The sequence below is a fragment of the Theropithecus gelada genome, chromosome X (genome assembly GCF_003255815.1).
Source record: "Theropithecus gelada isolate Dixy chromosome X, Tgel_1.0, whole genome shotgun sequence".
NCBI classification, from domain to species: domain Eukaryota; kingdom Metazoa; phylum Chordata; class Mammalia; order Primates; family Cercopithecidae; genus Theropithecus; species Theropithecus gelada.
The window spans coordinates 94,609,648-94,629,753 of NC_037689.1; positions in this window are offsets into that span (position 1 = coordinate 94,609,648).

Here is a 20,106-nt window from a genome sequence, read left to right on the forward strand (position 1 = left end):
TTTGATCATATTGACTTTATTTACATTCATTCCTTCTAAAAATATTCATTTATCATCTGTTATGTTTCAGGCACTGTTCTGGAGAACTGAGATGACAACCATAGTCTCTGCCTTCATGGAGCTAGCAGAAACAGTAAAGATATCCTTTCTTCTATTTAAATTAGAAAAGAGGAAAAAGTATCCTTAGCATTTGGATTTCTAGAAGGTAGGAAAGCCAGATACTTCCATGAACCTTGTTCCAATGTTTACAAGTCAAATTCAAGTTCCACTCATTCATTAAATTACATGTTCAACAGTCACAGGCTACTAAAATGTTTAAAGACACTTACCAAAAAAAAATACAGCCTTGGCAACATAGCAAGACCATGTCTCTCTATATATTTTAAAAATTAGCCATGCATGGTGGTACACACCTGTAGTCCCAGCTGAGGTGGAAGGATTGCTTGAGTCCAGGAGATCAAAGTTGCAGTGAGCTATTATCACGCCATGGTACTGCAGCCTGGGCAACATAGCAAGACCCTGATATATATATACATATATATTATATATACACATATATATAATGTGTATATATATATATATTAATTAAATTACTACTTTATAGTAGCAAAGTATGCAGTATTGGTAACCCAGTTTGGAAATATAAGGAGAAATTGGAGGATGTCCCTTAGAGACCTAAATTTTTTTTTATTTTATGATGAAGTACAAACATAATAAAAGATAGAAAATAAGTCCTAGAAAAAGAAGATTAAAATAACATATATATATATATATGCATCCATATACATATAAAATGCAGAATGAGAGAAAAAGAGAAATGGTATTGAAGTCACATATTGGAGGAATTCCTTCATATTGAGAGTGACAAATCTTAGAGTGGACCATGGAAGCCTCTGTCTCCTGATTTCATTTAGACATCTATCTGTCTTGAATGAAATACACGTGGATGCACATGAAGAAAACGAATACATCAGGTTATTTATTCAGGCAAACAACATGTATCAAGTACCTACTGTGTGCCAACCACTCTGCACAGCCTAAGGGGAATGCAAAAGATAAGTGATCTATGGTCTCAGTCCTTAATGTGCCTATACTCTAATTATAGAGACAAGACGAATACACAACAAGGATTGACAAATGTAAGAAAAAAACAGTTCTAATAAGGCACAATTCTAAGTTGTCTAGCTCTAAACAAATGTTTAGTCAGATAACCCATGTTTTAAAGATACTCCATTAAAACTGTACTTTAGAAAAAGATGGATACATGTATTTGTGGAGGGGTTACAGTCAGCATCGATCTCCTCAGCTATTGCATGCCAAATTCCTATGAGGTTATCTTTCTCTCTACTTTGTGTGAATTCTGCACAGGGCCCACGGCAGAGAAGGTACTAAACACACACTTTCAGGAATTTTTAATCTCTCAGTATTGCTGCATTAATTTTAAAGACCTTTTTTCTACACATCGCTCAGCAACAGATTAAATACATTGAAAACATATAATGTCCAGGTCCAAATTCTGTCTTAAGAATATCTGTAGTAACAGTGAACAACATTCAATATTCTTGACAAAGAATTACCAATTGGTTCACCCAATTGAGAACTGCAGACTGATGCAAATAGTCTGATGCAAATTTTAAAAATCTTTGTTGGGAGAGAATTTTCACAATGCTTTAACAATCCTTCATGACCACATTCACCCACATCCTAGCATCTACTATAGTATAGCTCTGTGTTTTGTTTTTGATTCTATGCAGTTATTTCCTCCAAAAATCTACCTTTCTGGTTATATTTTGTCTAATCTAGATAGCCAATTAAGTGGAAGTTTCCAAAGACCACAAAATAGATAGAGGGAAAGGTGAGACTAAGTAACAAGGGAAAGCTAGCCAGTGATGAAATTTAAAATACATCACGGGGTGTAAATTATCTATACATAGATAATCAGAAGCTGACTGTATCTTCCAAAATTCCTTTCATTCCTGGGCTTATATAGCAGCTGTGTATTTCTATATCCTTCCCTGCTCTGTACTGCCAACCCCAGTCAACCAAAGCAATTATCATAGCCCTTCACTTGCATCAGGAGATACAATCACCAATTATCTGAAATATCTGCATCAAGCTTGGTCATAACCTCTTAGTTACAGATTATTTACCACATTTTGGACTTGATCTTTTAAAAATATACTTCTAAGGCTTGAAGCCTTCACTGCTGCATTTTCAAAGTTGCGTAAAAATGAATTATTATCTCCATGTGTCAATCCACCAATTCCAAACTATGATTTACATAATAAAAATACCAAGTTGTACAAGTCCCAGAGTCCCTCAACAATGTCTCTACCAAGGAAAAGCAGCAAAAAAGACTTTCACACTTTTTATTAAACATAAACAGTTGTTCAAATCCACTTTGCCAATACAGGGGCTACCCAAGAACATTTATGAACATGTTGTACTAATCACTTCTACTAAGCACTTATTATGCACACAGCAGTTTTTCAGACACTATGGAAGATGCAAAACATAAAAATAAGACACAGAATTCCTGCTTTACATAAGCTTATTATTTAGAATGAGATCTAAGAGAGACACATGTAAAAGAGAAGAATAAAACTGTCTGATAATACATTCCAAAATGTATAGAAAATGCCAGAGTACAAACAAAGGGAGAAATCAACGGAGATAAACATAATTAGGGAAAATTCCTTGAAGTATATGACTTTTGAACTAGACTTTTACTTATTTGAGAAAATCTGCTGCAACAGTTTTTGAAAAAGTAAACTTTCAGCTTGATGGGATTTGGGAACTAGATGAAAACAATTCAATCTTTTCGTTTATAAGAAAAAAGAGAGACAAAAGATATCCATCACCTCTGCAGGAGGAAGAAGAATTATACTTCATCTTTAGATACCCCCCACTCCAGAATATGATTCATATCTTTTACCATGGAATAGTCTGTTTTGCCTTGCATTGTTCTACCAAACGATAGAGTAAGATGATAAAGCATTTCATCTGAGGATGCAAAACTGTGACAGGTTAGATTATACATTAAGGTTATTGGGAAACAAATGTGATTGCTCAGGGCACCCTTTTTAGGAGTAGAAAACTGATGATCCTTTGTATTTCTTGTAGGAAGCAGCAGTTTTGAACACTAAGTCTTAGCCAGCCCTAGTCAAAAGACACGAGGTCCTATTACTAAAAAAAAAGTTTCTTGTTTCTTGCCCAGATCTTCTGGGGTCTATTAACAAAGAAGATTCATCTCTGGCCTCACACACTGCTCTACTTTGAAAGCATTTGAAAAATTATTCTATATGATATTCTTGCCTTTTCACAGAGGAAAAAGTCACCTCTCTGATTCAACCAACCATCTAATAACTAGAGCTGACCTGTTAGTCACTTTAAGATATGATTATGTCCAAAGGAATAGTTGCCTCTCTGACAAACAATGACAATCTGCATTTATTTGAAATCGGAGACATAAATCTGCTGTTCTTGGTATTACAACATGATTTTTCTTTGCTCTATCTTTATCCAGGGCCAGATTTCCCAAATTTAGAGAGAAGCTTAGACTCTGAGCCAAAATAATGTTTTTGAATTGCCAGAAGCTGCCTGTTAATTTTTCCCGTGTTCTTATAAATTCAATTAAAAGCTGAAGCTTAGATCAAATTAAAATGACTTGCTTCATTATCAAACATTCAGCCATCCAGCTGTTCACAAAATTAGTATTAATGCATTTCATGTACAATAGTGTTTTCTAATGTTCTCTGTAGGTTCCCTCACGTCTGTAGTCAATTAATTACTTGTTATGTATGTGCTCATGGCAGCCCGGCTTCCTGTTTCCCACTACTTCTTCCGCTTCCACAAAGTCCTGCAACACTTAAATCCTGACATTCATGAATCATGACTAAATGTAATATCCTTTCTTTTCTTGTCACTGGAAGCACGTCTCATACTAGAAGGTAGAGAAGTCTAACACTCTAAAAAACTTGAATATAATTCTTCTCCCTTATCAAACATTACAATCACAATACATCTACCAGTATATGTCTACCATGGCAGACACTTGGCATTTTGACAAAAAGTGAGGCACCAAATGTGAATGAGGAACATGGCAAGATATACTACTTCTTTTAGCTGAAGATTTTAAAGAAATAGATACGAGTGTATTAGTATTTGTTTTTATTTTCAGAATAATTAAAAGTAAGTGCTTTGAATGCTATCTGAAGATGTACATCTACCTGGTAAGAAGAACCATTCTATTCAATCAGTAACCAGTAATCATTATTAATGCATAGTAAAGTGCTATTGCTGAGACAGATCCATGTAGGTGAGAAAATTAGTCAAAAACGAATGAATTATTATTAACAAACAACCGAACCTGGTTCAATTATCAGCAAAATTCAATGAGGTGAAAATTATCTTTTGTAAACTAAGTACAATTTAAACTGCTTCTCTTCCTCGTAATAATGCCTTGCTGAATTTCTATATTTCTATAGCTTTTCGGATCACCTGAGTCCTTGTGAGCCTGTCTTGGAATTTTAAGGCTACCTGGTACTGTTTCAAGCTAACAGATATTATTCCTGCTCCAACAACTACACACCCACACATATTTCGCCAGCTTCAATCATAACTTGTTTAACTAAATGAATATGTTATGCCCATTTCAAACCACCTATACATATTCACACTCAGCAGAGAGCAAACTAGCCAGAGAAGGAAACAAGAAAAGGAGCATTTCAGACAAGGGGACTAGCAAGAGCAAAGGCACGAAGCAGAAAATATCAAGCTATGTGCAGAAAATATCAAGCTAAGTACAATGATTGCCAGAAGTGCAAATTGAGGTTCGTCAAGGGAAGGGGCATCTTCGTTGCTTTCAGTTACATGCCACATGAGCAAACATGCAGATTACATGAATATTTTATGGTGACAGTGAGTCAGTAAGTCCAAGCTTGGCATGAGTATTAAAGATGACTGATATATAAGTTAAATGAATGTGAAGTTTTATCCATACCTAATTGCCCTTCAATCAATAAACTTTCCTTTTTTAAATTTTTATTTTATGTTTAGAGACAGGGTCTCACTCTGTCACCCAGGCTGGAGTGCAATGGCACCATCAAAGCTCACTGCAGCCTTGAACTCCTGGGCTCAAGTGATTCTCCCACCTCAGCCTCCCAAAGTGCTGAGATTACATGCATAAGCCACTGTGCCCAGCCTATAAACTTTCAGAATGTCCCAGTTTCAACATGTAACATCAGTGTTATTAAACTTGTACGTTTATATGAATTAATACACTTGTAAATTTATATGAATTAATTACATTCATCTTTTATGATTTATTAATGACCCAAACTTTCTAACATGGTGTTTTTCAAAGCATAAACTACAGACACTTATATCAGAAACCTCACTTGATGCATTTAAACGTAGAGTCTTGGAATTCAAATCATATCTGCTGAATTAGAGTAGAGCCTAAGAATCTGCATTTTGACAGACACCTCCAGCTGACTCACATCCACAATGAAGTCTAGCCATTTCACTAACATGACACCTGTCTGTAGTGAGTTACACAAGAGTAACTGCTGGCAGAAGTTTAGTGCATACTGTCTCACACCTGGCTGAATGCTGTGTCAGTGTTTGCCAAGGCATATTCCTCAGAGCGCTGCTTGCTGGGGATGCTCTAAAAAAAATATTTCTGTGGTCAAATACTTCTGTGATACCACCAAGTTATATATTCCTCTTAAGAGAGTCCCAGTGAGTATTAACATATTAAAGGTTCTGCAAAGTCCTGCACTAAATGGAAAACTTCACTAAGTGCAGTGGCTCATGCCTGTAATCTCTACTTTGGGAGGCTGGTGCAGGAGGATTGCTTGAGGCCAGGAACTCAAGACCAGCCTAGGCAATATAGCAAAACCCCATCTCTACAAAAAACAAACAAAAAAATTGAAAATTAAAAAAAAGTTATCTAAGCATGGTGGTGCATACCTGTGGTCCCAACTACTCATGAAGCTGGGGCAAGATAATCACTTGAGTCCAGGAGGTTGAGACTGCAGTGAGCTTTGATTGTACTACTGCAATGAAAAAGTTGTCTCAAAAAAATAAAAATAAAAAATCTTGTTTAACTCAGCATTTCTCAAACTTACTTGAGTATGAAACCCTTTATTTTAATGACCCTATTCATGTACTCATATGGAATGAGTACATTAGGAGCAGTAATGGAAAATCGGGCTCTAATGTTTCACTATTAAATATGGAGTTGGCATTTATTTATCAGATTATTGAATTATTTTTCCATTTCTATTTTTTTTTTTTTTTTTTTTTTTTACAAATCAGAAATATATGGAACAGAACAACTGATTGTGATAAAGGGTAAAAAAAAAAAAAATGAGGACCAACAAAAATACACGCAAATTCCATGTGGGTGTTTTTCAAGAAATTGTTCAGTTTATTAATGTTATCATTTATTTATTTAATTTTTTTTAGACAAGGTCTCACTCTTGTCGCCCAGGTTGGAGTGCAGTGATATGATTACAGTTCACTGCAGCCTCGACCTTCCCGGTCTCAGGTGATCCTCCCACCTCAGCCTCTTGGGTAGCTGGGACTACAGGTGCACACCACCACGCTGGACTAATTTTTGTATTTTTTGTAGAGACAGGGTTTCGCCATGTTGCCCATATTGAAATGTTATTATTTATTATCAAGTATCTTTATAATAAGAAATCCACCATCAAAACTTAGTTGAGAAATTAAGTCATAAACCAGAGGACTTAAGTGCTGTAATCCCAGCACTTTGGGAGGCCAAGGCAGGCGAATCACTTGAGGTCAGGAGTTCGAGACCAGCCTGGCCAACATGGTGAAATCCCGTCTCTACCAAAAATACAAAAATTAGCTGGATGTTGTGGCCGGCACCTGTAATCCCAGCTGCTCGGGAGGCTGAGGCAGGAGAATCACTTGAACCCAGGAGGCGGAGGTTGCAGTGAGCTGAGATCATGCACTCCAGCCTGGATGACAGAGCGAGACCCTGTCTTAAAAACAAAAAAACACAGATGAAAATACAGTACAGTTTTTCTATTAGATTGTTTAAAAAAATTGTTTCATAATTAATTGTGAAATAATTTGGAGGTACTAGCAGATCAAATGTGGCTTTTGAAGCAACTCTTAGCAGTTACAGATCAAATTCTGTTTTCAATGACTTCCTCATTAACATGCCATCTCCCTGTTACACATACGATGTGCACTTTATTATCTAGCAGGGGATTCACTGCAGTATGGATTTATTTGTGAGATTCTGAGCACATCTTCACTTCACACCAGGCTGCCAAGCAGCTCCTCTGACCCCAGCATACTTGGAAACACACTAAGGACATGTGAATCTCTTGGCTCCAATTTTAACAAGCAGCTTCCCTTCCACCTATTTACAAATTATAGCCAAGAGAACAAATGTTCACCTTTATAGAGTAATGTTTCCAGAAGGTACAGTTTACTATATTTGTGTGTTAACTCACTTGACTCTACTGATACCACTGTTACCTGTTTCTCCATCATAACATCCCTATTACATTGGGAACCCCTAACTTTTCTATAAAGTTTTAAATAAAATCAAGCCCATTTTGGAAAGCATGGACTTGGAATCTTTTTAAAGCTAGGAATGAGTATGATACAAACAGTAATAATATAAGATAGAAATCATTTTCTTTAGAGACTGTATCAAATATTATAGAATGTCCCATTGTGAAAAGTAGTTTAACACAGAATTAGCAATCAAGGCTTTTTGCCAGCCTCCTCAGCAGCTGTTAAAATTTGTTTGGAACTTTAGCATGAGAAAAGCTGCAACAACTGTAAACTACAGTGGTTCATCTGAAATACATTTATGGTCATGAAAAGCACAGAAAAACATCTGCAAAGGAAAGAAAGCACTAGGGGGGTAGAAGGGCAAGTTAGCAAAGCTTCCCAGAATTATCCCAGGGCCTGTCAGGGAAGGTTAAACAAGAGGTTTCCCCAACAGCTGCCAGAGACAGAATTGGAGCTGCCAAGAGTTAAAGGAATCAAATAAACGGTGGAAGGACCCAAGGGATTTCTATTTCTATCTCATAGGCTGAGAGTAAGGAAATGCACTGGAGTGTAGCTAGGCAGTACCCTCCTAAGCAGAGGAATATATAAAGAAATGGGATGGGTAGTGCTATATATGATAGCACAGTCTGTACACAAACAAGAAGACATATTCCATATTGTGCAAAGGGCTCATTACAGTGATTCCCAAAGAGGAGCTTCTAAGTAGCAACTTTAGATAACATAAAACTGAATTTCAACACATGCTAATAAATCAGGAGCTGAGCAGAAATGTTAAAAAGTGCATGTTCAGGCTGGGCATTGTGTCTCACACCTGTAATCTCAGCACTTTGGGAAACCAAAGCAGGAGGATCGCTTGAGACCAGGAGTTCAAGACCAGCCTGCACAACACATGGAGACTTCATCTCTACAAAGAATAACAATACAAAAATCAGCTGGGCATGGTGGCACAAGTCTGTGGTCCCAGCTACTCTGGAAGCTGAAGCAGGAGGATCACTGGAGCCCAGTTCAAGGTCACAGTGAGTTATGATCTTGCTACTGCACTCCAGCCTCAGCAACAGAGTGAGAATCTGTCTCAAAAAAAACAAAAAAACAAAAAAAAAACACAAAGCATGTTCAAAAGACAATAGAAACTCTGAGTGGAAAAAAGACAATGTGGCCTAGGCCCGGTGGCTCACGCCTGTAATCCCAGTACTTTGGGAGGCAGAGGCAGGCAGAACACCAGAGGTCAGGAGTTCAAGACCAGACTGGCCAACATGGTGAAACCCCATCTCTACTGAAAATACAAAAGTTAATCAGGCGTGGTGGTGCATACCTGTAATCTCAGCTACTCGGGAGGCTGAGGCAGGAGAATCACTTGAACCTGGGAGGCAGAGGTTGCAGTGAGCCAAGATTGCACCATTGCACTCCAGCCTGGGCAACAAAGCAAGACTCCATCTCAAAACAAACAAACAAAACAGACAATGTGGAGAATTCCAAGTAATTAATGCTGTTAAAAATTGACATACATTTGAGTCAAGTTCACAATAAATTCAGAAAAGTGCATTCAGGAATTTAAGAAGACATCAACTATTATCAATGGGCTATTTTTGCCTCCATTTTTATTAGCCAAGTGATTTATCCTCTCTCACTCCTCTTTCTTGTAATCTTCTAAGCCATTCGTAGGCCAAATATAAGGTAAGTGGAAATTTCCCAAGATTGATGTGGAAAATTGTCACAATAAAATGTAAATCCAGGTTGATTATCTTTCCATCATTAAGTATTTAGTAGTAACTGTATACATACTGTAGAAATAATGTATAGAACGTTCAACGCATTTATTCTCTGAGGAGTTATAAATCTAAGATGCACTGGATAGCTGCCACTGTCTTCTAATATATTACAAGACAGTGTTGATAACGGCTGTGCATGTTAAAGACTGTTTTGTTGTCAAAAATTCCAGATAACTGGACATTAGAGAGTTTGCTTAAGGCCACATTCCTTGAAGTCAACAAAACATAGAAATATTTTTTAAGTTCCAATGTAGTTCATATTACTTGCTACATCTTAATGTTGGGTAAGTCTGGACTACTAACTAACTAAATGAGTTGAGCAATAATCTTAATTGGATGGTAGTTATATGTTAACAGTAAGATATTCATCCAATAAGAAGTCAGAAGAAGATAAAAATATTTGTGTTATACATTTATATTGCGGGTTTATAGGGAACGTGTCTTAGAGATGTTCATCCTATATCTATGTAACAGTTTCTATAACATTAGGTCCTCCACACTCTACCATCCTCCACAGCCAGTTTAATCAACTACTATCACCTAAGCTTCTCATACTCAACTCTGTACCTTCACACATGAGGTCTCTCTACTTGAAATATTCTCACAGTGCCTCCTCAACAAATCCTCAAATCCCCCAATTCCTTTATACCTCAGCTCACTTGTCATGTACTTTATCAAGACTTCTGGCTGGGCACGGTGGTTCACACATGTAATCCCAGTACTTTGGGAGGTCAATGTGGGTGGATCACTTGAGGTCAGGAGTTCGAGACCAGCCTGGCCAACATGGTGAAACCCCATTTCTACTAAAAATATGTATATATAAAAATTAGCTGGGCGTGGTGGCAGGCGCCTGTAATCCCAGCTACTCAGGAGGGTGAGGCAGGAGAATCACTTGAACCCGGGAGAAGGAGGCTGCAGTGAGCCGAGATCACACCACTGCACTCCAGCCTAGGCAAAAGTGAGACTCTGTCTCAAAAAATAAAGACTTCTGACTAGTCTTAGCCTATACTTAACTTTCCACAACTTTGAATTCCTGTAACACTTATCAATAGTTTATATCACAAGATTATATTCTCGTTTCTAATTAGAATTATTCTCAGTAATTATGTAAAAAAATAATAATAATAATAAGTCGGGCCAGGCGCTGTGGCTCACGCCTGTAATCCCAGGCCAAGGCAGGCGGATCTCTTGAGGTCAGAAGTTCAAGACCAGCCTGGTCAACATGGTGAAACCCCATCTCTACTAAAAAATAATAATAATAATAAATAGCCAGGTGTGGTGGTGGGCACCTGTAATCCCAGCTACTCGGGAGGCTGAGTTGCGAGAATCACTTGAAGCCAGGAGGCGGAGGTTGTGGTGAGCCAAGATGGCGCCAGGGCACTCCAACCTGGGCAACAAAGAGAGACTCTGTCTCAAAAAGAAAAAAATAAAGTAAGTCCTCTTTTCACAACTAGATCTCAAATTCCTTCAGGAGAGAACTTCATTAATGCATCTGATCTCCCACATCTATTATAGCAGTGCTATCATTCAGCCAAAAGGACAAATGGAGCATCTCCTTGTGCTCTTAGGACTGTACAGGGCATTATGGGTATAGAAGAAGTGGGTAAGGATTCTTGTCTATGCATACAGTAGATTGTGAATAAATGTTTCTTGTACAAATGAATAAATGAAGTAATGGATTGTGTTTAGCCACACTGTGGATCCTTCTTGGATTTGGGTATCTTTCCCCTGATCTCTAGAATTTCTGTGGAATTCAATCATACATCTTCTAGTGTAAACAGAGATTTGCAGCTTCTACCATTGAATTAGCAGCATTTAGGTCCAATAATTATTAGCAATTCAAATGTGTGGGTAACACCTGAGCCAAATGATAATTAAACTCTGATCATCAGAGCAATGTGAATCAAAGGGTCACTGAACTAAGCCAGGAATCTGGGCTTTTTCATGAGTTTGTCATGTGATATTGGACAGGTCACTTGGCCACTTTAAACTTGTTTTCTCATATGTTCACCATCTCAATCCTTGCTTCTTAAAGTTTGGTCCATGGACAAGCAGTATGGGCATCAGCTAGGAGCTTATCAGAAATGCAGAATCTCAGGTTCCACCCTAGACCTACTGAATTAGATCCTACATTTTAACAGAATCTCTCAGCTGACGTGTATACATATTCAAATTTGATTAGCAATTCCCTGGACTATGAGACTTTTGAGGACAGAGACTACATTTTATTCACCATTCTATATCCTAATAGATATACCTAATACCTATTATTGAACCCAGCACATAGTAAATATTCAATACTTTGTTGAAAGAGTTAATGAAAATATAAAAAGAAGGGGCTAAGACTGATTATTTCTTTGGCCCTTTCCAAGTCTAATACTCTATAATTGTAGACCAAGCTTAAATTGGTTAATTTCAACATAGGGGAAATTGGACTTAAGACCAATCTTGCCTATTGGCTGATGTCTCTGGCCTATTTTTCCATTTCCTCAGTGAGAAAATATATGCCAACTCTTAGCACACTATTTTTAAGTAAATAAAATGAAAAAGACTGGAAACTAAAGGGTGTGTGGGTGTGTGTGCTCCTTCGATAAGTAATATTTGTATATACTCACTGAGATTCTAGATGTTGGCATTAAAAATATTTGATAAATTTTTGGAAGTGGGAAAAAAAGTTGTCCTGGTCAGCTGTTTTTATAGCTCCTGTCTACCAGTTGGCTTTAAATAATAACAAGAGAAAGAGAATGTATTCTATTATTTACAGATACTGTCAACCCTTGTGCACTGAATTTCTTGCCCCACTTCCACTACTTGTCTCTTGCTTTCAGAGAGTTTAAATAATCTCATACCCACTTCTGGGCTTCTGACTGTCCCCACTCACCTGGTTTTCACTTTTCCTTAAATATAAATCGCAAAAGCTCATGCCTTCTCTAACAAGACTTGGTTATTTCAGTAATATTCTAAGTAAGAAAAAAATGAGGAAATACTCATATTGTAATAACATCCACTAACACGACTCTACCATTGCAGCTTGAAAATATAGGTTTTCTTATCCAATTACCAATAATGCTGAACAGGAAATATCTGTATCTGGGAACACTGGGCATCAGATTTGCAGGCATCCAAAACACATAAAGTTTTCACTTATTTCTGCAAAATCCTGATAAATGATCTATTTATATTCCTAAGTGTATTTATTGGATAAATTGATTCCCTACACAAGTGAATGTAAATGTACTACTTGCAACTTGCATAATTTCCATGACTAATTATGATACCTTTCTGTAAATTTCCAACAAATTCTCAGTCTTTGACTTTCTGAAAGTTCCAACCCATTATCATTTCTGACCACGTGAACCGCTCACCTGTGTGGATCTGTGGGAACATCTGGTGTCATGAGCAGTGATGGCCATAGAAGCAGAGCAATGGAAATGGCCAAAAAGAATTTTTTTTTTGAGACCGAGTCTTGCTCTGTTGCCCAGGCTGGAGTGCAGTGGCACAATTTCGGCTCACTGCAAACCTCCTCCTCCCGGGTTCAAGCAATTCTCCTGCCTCCTGAGTATGACAGGCACACATCCCCATGCCCGGCTAATTTTTGTATTTTTAGTAGAGACGAGGTTTCACCATGTTGGTCAGGTTGGTCTCGAACTCCTGACCTCGTGATCCACCCACCTCGGCCTCCGAAAGTGCTGGGATTACAGGCGTGAGCCACCACACCAGGCCAAAAAGAAAATTTTTTAAAGCCTTGTATATGTCCTACGCCAAAACACTGTTGCTATTTCAGAGCATAAGGCTGAAAGTCAGGATATGGCAAGAAGACAATATTTCTATAGGATAAGGCGTTGTGTTTCTGTCTCTTTGTGTCTGCCAAAAAATGGAATTATGAGATTAACTACCTTGTTCCCTACTACTATCCTAAGTGGTCTTAACATTTGTAATGCAAGCTCCTCAACTGTTTATCTCTAGTGCTATTATAAATACTACCATAGCTGACCTCTCTAAAAGAATGGTGAATAATTCCTCACTGATATCAGCATCCTAATAAATATATCATGGATGAAAATAATAATGTTTGTTTGCTACTACTAAGATTTAAACAGAATTTATACTAGAATATGTAACAGCTTATAGTTAAAAACCTTGCTGGGGGAAAGATATGACCTAGATTGCCACAAAATAATTTGAAAGCTGTCTAAAAAGCAAACCATCTGACTAATTCCACACATACCATTATTCACACATTTTGAATCTGCTAATGTTTTAGTTCTGTTAATGTTTAATTTGGACTAAAAATTAACTCACTGAGCTAAAAATTAACTCACCCAGTCTAGTACCAGAGACTGGATGAGTTAAGCAACAAACATTTATTTCTCACAGTTCTGGAGGCTGGGAAGTACAAGATCAGGGTGCCAGCACTGTCAGTTCTGGTGAGGGCCCACTTCCTTGTTTACAAATAGCTATTTTCTTGCTATATTCTCACATGGGAGAGGGCAGAGAGGGAGACAGGCCCTGTGTCTCCTCCTCTTTTTAAAAGGGTGCTAATTCCATTCATGAGGTCTCCATCCTCATGATGTAATTTCCCCCTAAAAGGACCCAATTCCCAAAACTATCATATTGGTATTAGGGTTTTAATATATGAATTTGGGGGTTGGGTCACAAACATTCAGTTCATTGCAGTTAATAATGAACATAACCAGAATGATTGAAGAGTCTGACTTCCCACTTTCAACAATTTAAATATTTCTGAGATACACATAAACATAAACACACACACACACACACACACAATCCAGCAGCTCTGAAAACCCAGTCATTCACCCAGAAAACATTAGTAATTGCCCTGAGTTATTCAAGTACAGTTTTCCTGAAAAGAGATTAATTTTATGTGGTAGCTTAGGTCTCTGGCATCCCCCACCATCCCAGAAATCAAACCCCAGAACCCACCAGTAGCCAAAGATCATAAAAGTTCCCGCGTGTATTAGTCCATTTTCATACACCATGACTGGGTAATTTATAAAGAAAAAAGACATACCCAAGACTGGGTAATTTACAAAGAAAAAGAGGTTTTCTGCTTATAAAGACATACCCAAGAGAGGGTAATTTATTACCAAAAAAGAGGTTTAATGGACTCATATTTATTACCCAAAAAAAAGAGGTTTAATGGACTCATAGTTTCACGTGACTGGGGAGGCCTCATAATCATGGTGGAAGGCGAAGGTCATGTCTTACATGGTGGCAGGCAAAAGAGAATGAGAGCCAAGTGAAAGGGGAAACCCCTTATAAAACCATCAAGGCTCATGAGATTTATTCACTACCATGAGAACAGTATGGGGGAAACCACCCCCTGATTCAATTACCTCCCAGAGGGTCTTTCCCACAACACATGGAAATTATGGGAGCTACAATTCAGGATGAGGTTTTTGTGGGGACACAGCCAAATCCTATCACCTGGCATGCTCTAAAATCTAATTGACCCTATTTAAGTACAACCCTGACAAGAGATATAAAACTAGGTGTGTTCATTCCCTAGGGCTGCTATATATCAGAAACTGGGTGACTTAAAACCACAGAATCTTATTCTCTAGAGATAGTAGAAGCCTGAAGTCAAGGCATTGGCAGGTGTTTGCTCCCTCCAAAGCCTATGGGGGTGGAACCTTCTTCCAACTTCTGGTAGCCCCAGGCTTTTCTTGACTTGTGACAGCATAACTCCAAGGCAGAGAATCTCCTCCATCTTCTCTCTGTGTCTGCCTGTGTTTAAATTGTTCCCTTCTTATGAGGACACTAGTAATATTAGATTAGGATCCACCCTGAACAAATATGACCTCATCTTAATCTGATTGCATCTGCAAATACCTATTTCTAAATAAGGTCACAATCACAGGTACTGGGGACTGGGACATAATATATCTTTTTGGGTGACACAATTCAACCCATATCACTGGGCATAATAATGACTGAATGGCCCTTTAGGCTCTGTCTTTTCTTAGCTCTCCTATTCAAATTTTGAATAAGGAATCCAATTATGTTCTATATTATTAATTTTGATATATTGTTTGTAAAACACTAACTAAATGTAATATTCAATAAATGCAAGCAAAGAGATTCAGTTTACTTTGCTAATGTTTTATATCACTTTTTAAGTATCTTCCAGATCCCACACTGGATAAATACATATCTCAGAACTAGAATCAAGTACACAGTCATTTAAAACCGCACAGTCACCAAAACCACAGATGTCACAGGCTCCATGTGGTCAATGCCTTTAAGCAGACAGTCTGCTACAATCTGTACCAACTGACATTTCCAGGTGGTGTACAAGAGAAGCCTCAGGGAGGAGACTGCACTGCTTCAATCTAGCCACAGGGTAACATATATCACAGAAATTGACTTTTTAAAAATTTTCCCCCAGGAGATCTAGGTACTTCTTAATTGCTTTCCTTCTTCTCCTTAAACTTGTCCTGGGGAAATGTCAGTACATAATTTCTATTATTTGATGAGATTCTAATATTTGTGTGGATGCTGATGTTGGATCAGTGATATCACTGCACCAACTGTGGAATGACAACCAGTCACAGTGGCAGGATTGTGTAGGGGTATCTTAAGAAAAGTACAATGCTAGGACAAGCTCTATTACAGGCCCGTGATACAGTCTTTTAAAAGAAAATGAGTCAATTCAACACCACCAGAACAAAACTTTTCTGGAAACACTTTGGGTATATTTTGCTGCCAGACCTGATAACTTAAACTCAAAACAAAATGAGCATATGTCTATGACATCTACTACCCCATGGGGAGGAATAGTGTATGGGGTCCTTTGCACCTAAGTCTTTCTGGGCTTTTTAACTCTCAAATTTTCATTCAATGCTACCCCAAACTCTGAGCTCAGTTATGCCTCTGGGCAAAAGGAAGCTTGGAAGCCCTAAGCCAGTAAGTAGGTGACCTGCTCAAAATCAAGCTACTTTGCTGGTGTTTCCATGCTGACCTATACTGCTTTTTGTGTATTATATTCTAATATGTGACCTAATTCCTACAACTAGATATTGGCCTTCTGCCATAGTACCTACATCTCTGCCGTGGTTTTGACACCGTTCCTCCAAGTCTAGCATTATGACTGATCACTGAGTCTTGACAGAATCTCAGATCCATCCTAAATCCTAGTTCCTACTGCTGGCTTCCTGATGCCCACTGAAGGTCTACCTGGTGCCTGTGGCTACTGTTCATGTCTGAGTAGCCTAACAAGTCTTAGTGGCAGACTTCTAAAATCTCATATCACATCCCACGTTCCTTCTGGTAATCAGTAACATATGGGCTCCAGTCCACCTTCTGATCCATTCTAAACTCCAGTTTATGATTTGGGATAATAATTTCTTAAACATGGTAACCTCAAATAAGTAGTTAGTCAAAATATAAGCACCCCATAGAAATATTAAGTGTATTCATATACTAATTTGATTCAGATATTAACAGGGATACTTATGAAATTGTCTACTGTTATTTATATTGTATATTTTGAAGGTCTGGAATTACTATTTCTCCCCAGCTGGTCTGGATGCTTATTAATTTCCTTCTTTCTTTTTCCTCCTTCTAGCAATGGTTATGAGATAAAGCTTGTGTTTGTCTATTTATTAGGATTCTTCATCTTAAAAACTGTATCAAGCTTAAATCTTCATGAGATGGCTCTGATTTTATACAGCATTTCACACTGATGTTGGAAGCTTTTAAAAATTTGATTATAGTTCTCATATCCATCAGATGAAGGAGCATTTGCTTAACAGGAAATCCCCTGTTATGGACTAAATCATGTCCCTCAAATTTCATATGTTGAAGTCTTAACCCCTAGGGTCTCCCATGTGACTATATTCAGAAATATAATCTTTAAAGAAGTAATTAAGATTTGGCTGGACACGGTGGCTCATGCCTGTAATCCCAGTACTTTGGGAGGCCAAGGCAGGTGGATTACTTGAGCCCAGAAGTTTGAGACCAGTCTGGGCACCATGGTGAAACCGTTTCTACCAAAAATACAAAAAAATAGCCAGGCGTGGTGGCACACACCTGTGGTCCCAGCTACTTGTGGGGCTGAGGTGGGAGGATAGTTTGAACCCAGGAGGCGGAGGTTGCAGTGAGCCAAGACTGTGCCACTGCACTCCAGCCTGGGCAACAGAGTGAGACCCTGTCTCAAAAAAAAAAAAAAAAAAAAAGATTAAATGAGGTCATATGGGTGAGCCTTAATACAATATAACTGGTGCCCTTATACAAAGAGGAAGAGACACCAGGACCCACACACACACAGAAAAGGCAAAAAGGCAGCCATTGGTAAGCCAAGAAGAAAGGCCTCAGGAGAAACCAACCCTACCAACACCTTGATCTTGGACTTCCAGCCTCCAGACTACGACAGAATAAGATTCTGTGGTTTTAAGCCACTCAGTTTGTGATACTTTTTTATGATAGCCCTAGCAAACTAATATAGCCCCTTTAAGGTTACAACCTCTCACGTGAAGAACAAAGAGAAAAGAGGATGATCTTGGATACTTTGCTAATATCTTGTTCTTAGTATTTGATGCTCTCCTCCATGAGCCTCTACAATTTGTGTTAAGAATCATATATTTGAACGATGATTTTCAAACAGTTACAGCTGAAAGTTTTAGAGAGTCGACTTATAGGAAACCTGGTATAACCTTGTGCAGCTCACTTAACCTGTTTGAACCTTGGTTTATTTACATAAAAGGGAATAATAAGCCCTGTCTTGATCACCAGAAAAAATGTTATGATGATCAAAAGTGATAAGGTGTAAAAGTATATTTAGGTTGTAGAACTCTGTACAAATATAAAGACTTCTTAAAAGTAAAGGGCAGGGACTGCTGAACATTTCTAAAGGGGCTTTTTTGTCTTCCCATGTTTATCAAATTTTGAAGAATAACTATGAGGTAATAAATTGTACACACAACAAAAACTGCATGAGAGAACAGACCTAGGAAGCATCATAGTCTTGTGATATACTTCAGTAGTTAAAAGTACTTGTGTTGGCACAGAAAAGCCTGGTCTAAGTTCTGCCACTTACTCTTTGGCTAATGCAACTCTTTAAGCGTTCATTTTCCTACCTATAAAATGGAGAAAATAATAAAATTTCCTTATAGGTTATTTACCATGTTAATTGAGATAATAATGAATGTAAAGGAGTTCACACATCAGCACAATATATGACATATGGTAAGCACTCAATAAAAGTTGATTATCTTTATCATTGATAATATTATCCTTATTCCTAAGAACCTGGACATTATTCAAGAGACTGTGAGTGCTCTTACACTTTTCAAACTACAATTGCACTATATCTTAACACCCTAAACCCTCACAGGTAAGTCTTGCAGAGTAACTAAAGAAAGTACGAAAATGGAGGCCCAGCAAGTGGCTCGTGCCTATAACGCCAGCACTTTGGGAGGCCAAGGCAAGAGGATAACTTGAGGCTAGGAGTTTGAGACTAGCGTGGGAAACACAGCAAGACTTTGTCTCCACACACACACACAAATAGCTAGGTGTGGGTGGCTTGCACCTGTAGTCCCAGCTACTCTGCAGGCTGAGGCAGAAGGATTGCTTAAGCCCAAGAATTTGAGGCTGTAGTAAGCTATGACTGCACCACTGCAATCCAGTTTGGGTGACAGAGAGAGACTCCGTCTCAAAAAAAAAAAAAAAAAAAAGGAAAGAAAGAAAAGAAATGCAAAATTGAGAAAGTGATCATGGTAAGGAAGCTGGTTCAAAAGGGAAAAAACACATGTGGTTTTCATTTTCTTGAAAGAGAAGTCAAAGTCTCACTTTATAGAGTCAGGTCAAATTGAACAACACAACCCAGCTTTGGATTCTACATTAGTGGGAGCAGGTGGTCAGGCATAAATGGGGGTAAATCTGATCAGATGGTCACAGGGAAGCACTTGAACTTTGAGGTTCAAAGTGGGTATAAACAAGGAAAGAGCAGAATTTAGGCCTGGAGAGAGGAAAAGGAGAACAGAAGTATAGTTGGGGTAGGACACAAAAGGTACCTGTCTGACAGGCTGCTCTCTGTTCTGTACTAAAACACCTTTGTGAGTATGAGTGATTAAGGACTAACAGGCATATGCAATATTGTTGAATGAAGCCATGTTTTCCAGGTCCTGGTGACTACAGAAGAGATTCTTGATCCTCAGAGAGTCCTAAGAGTCCTAAAAAAAATCTTTACCCATTTTTATGTGTATATGAGTCTGAAAAATTAACTTATAGATATCTAGCCGGTGTGTTCATCAAGAATAGCAGTAGGAACTGGCTTGAGGCTCTAGACTCTCTGCATTTTGATCTTGCTCTTGATTTTATTCTATTTTCATTGTATAACATATATTTAAAGTGTCCAACATGACATTTTGATATACTTATCTTGAAATACATATACACAGAGATTACTACAGTTAAACAAATGAACATACCCAACATCTCGTGTAGTGGCCTTTCTTTTTACAGATATTATTCTCTGTTGATATTAAGGTTGGCTAAGGGAGAGGATATGCTAGAAAGGAAAAGAGAGGCCTTGATAAGGATAACAAGTGACACGTAACAGTGTTTACCATGGGCTGTTCTAAATTATTTGCATGTGATTATCCTATTTAATCTTCACAGCATCCCTGTGAGGTAGATATTATTATTATCTTTATTTTCCAGATGGTAATCTGAAGCATCTCAAGGCTAAGTAACCAGTATGTGGTGAAGCCAGGATTCAAAACTAAGCAATTGGTCTCCAATTTCTCTAGCATTA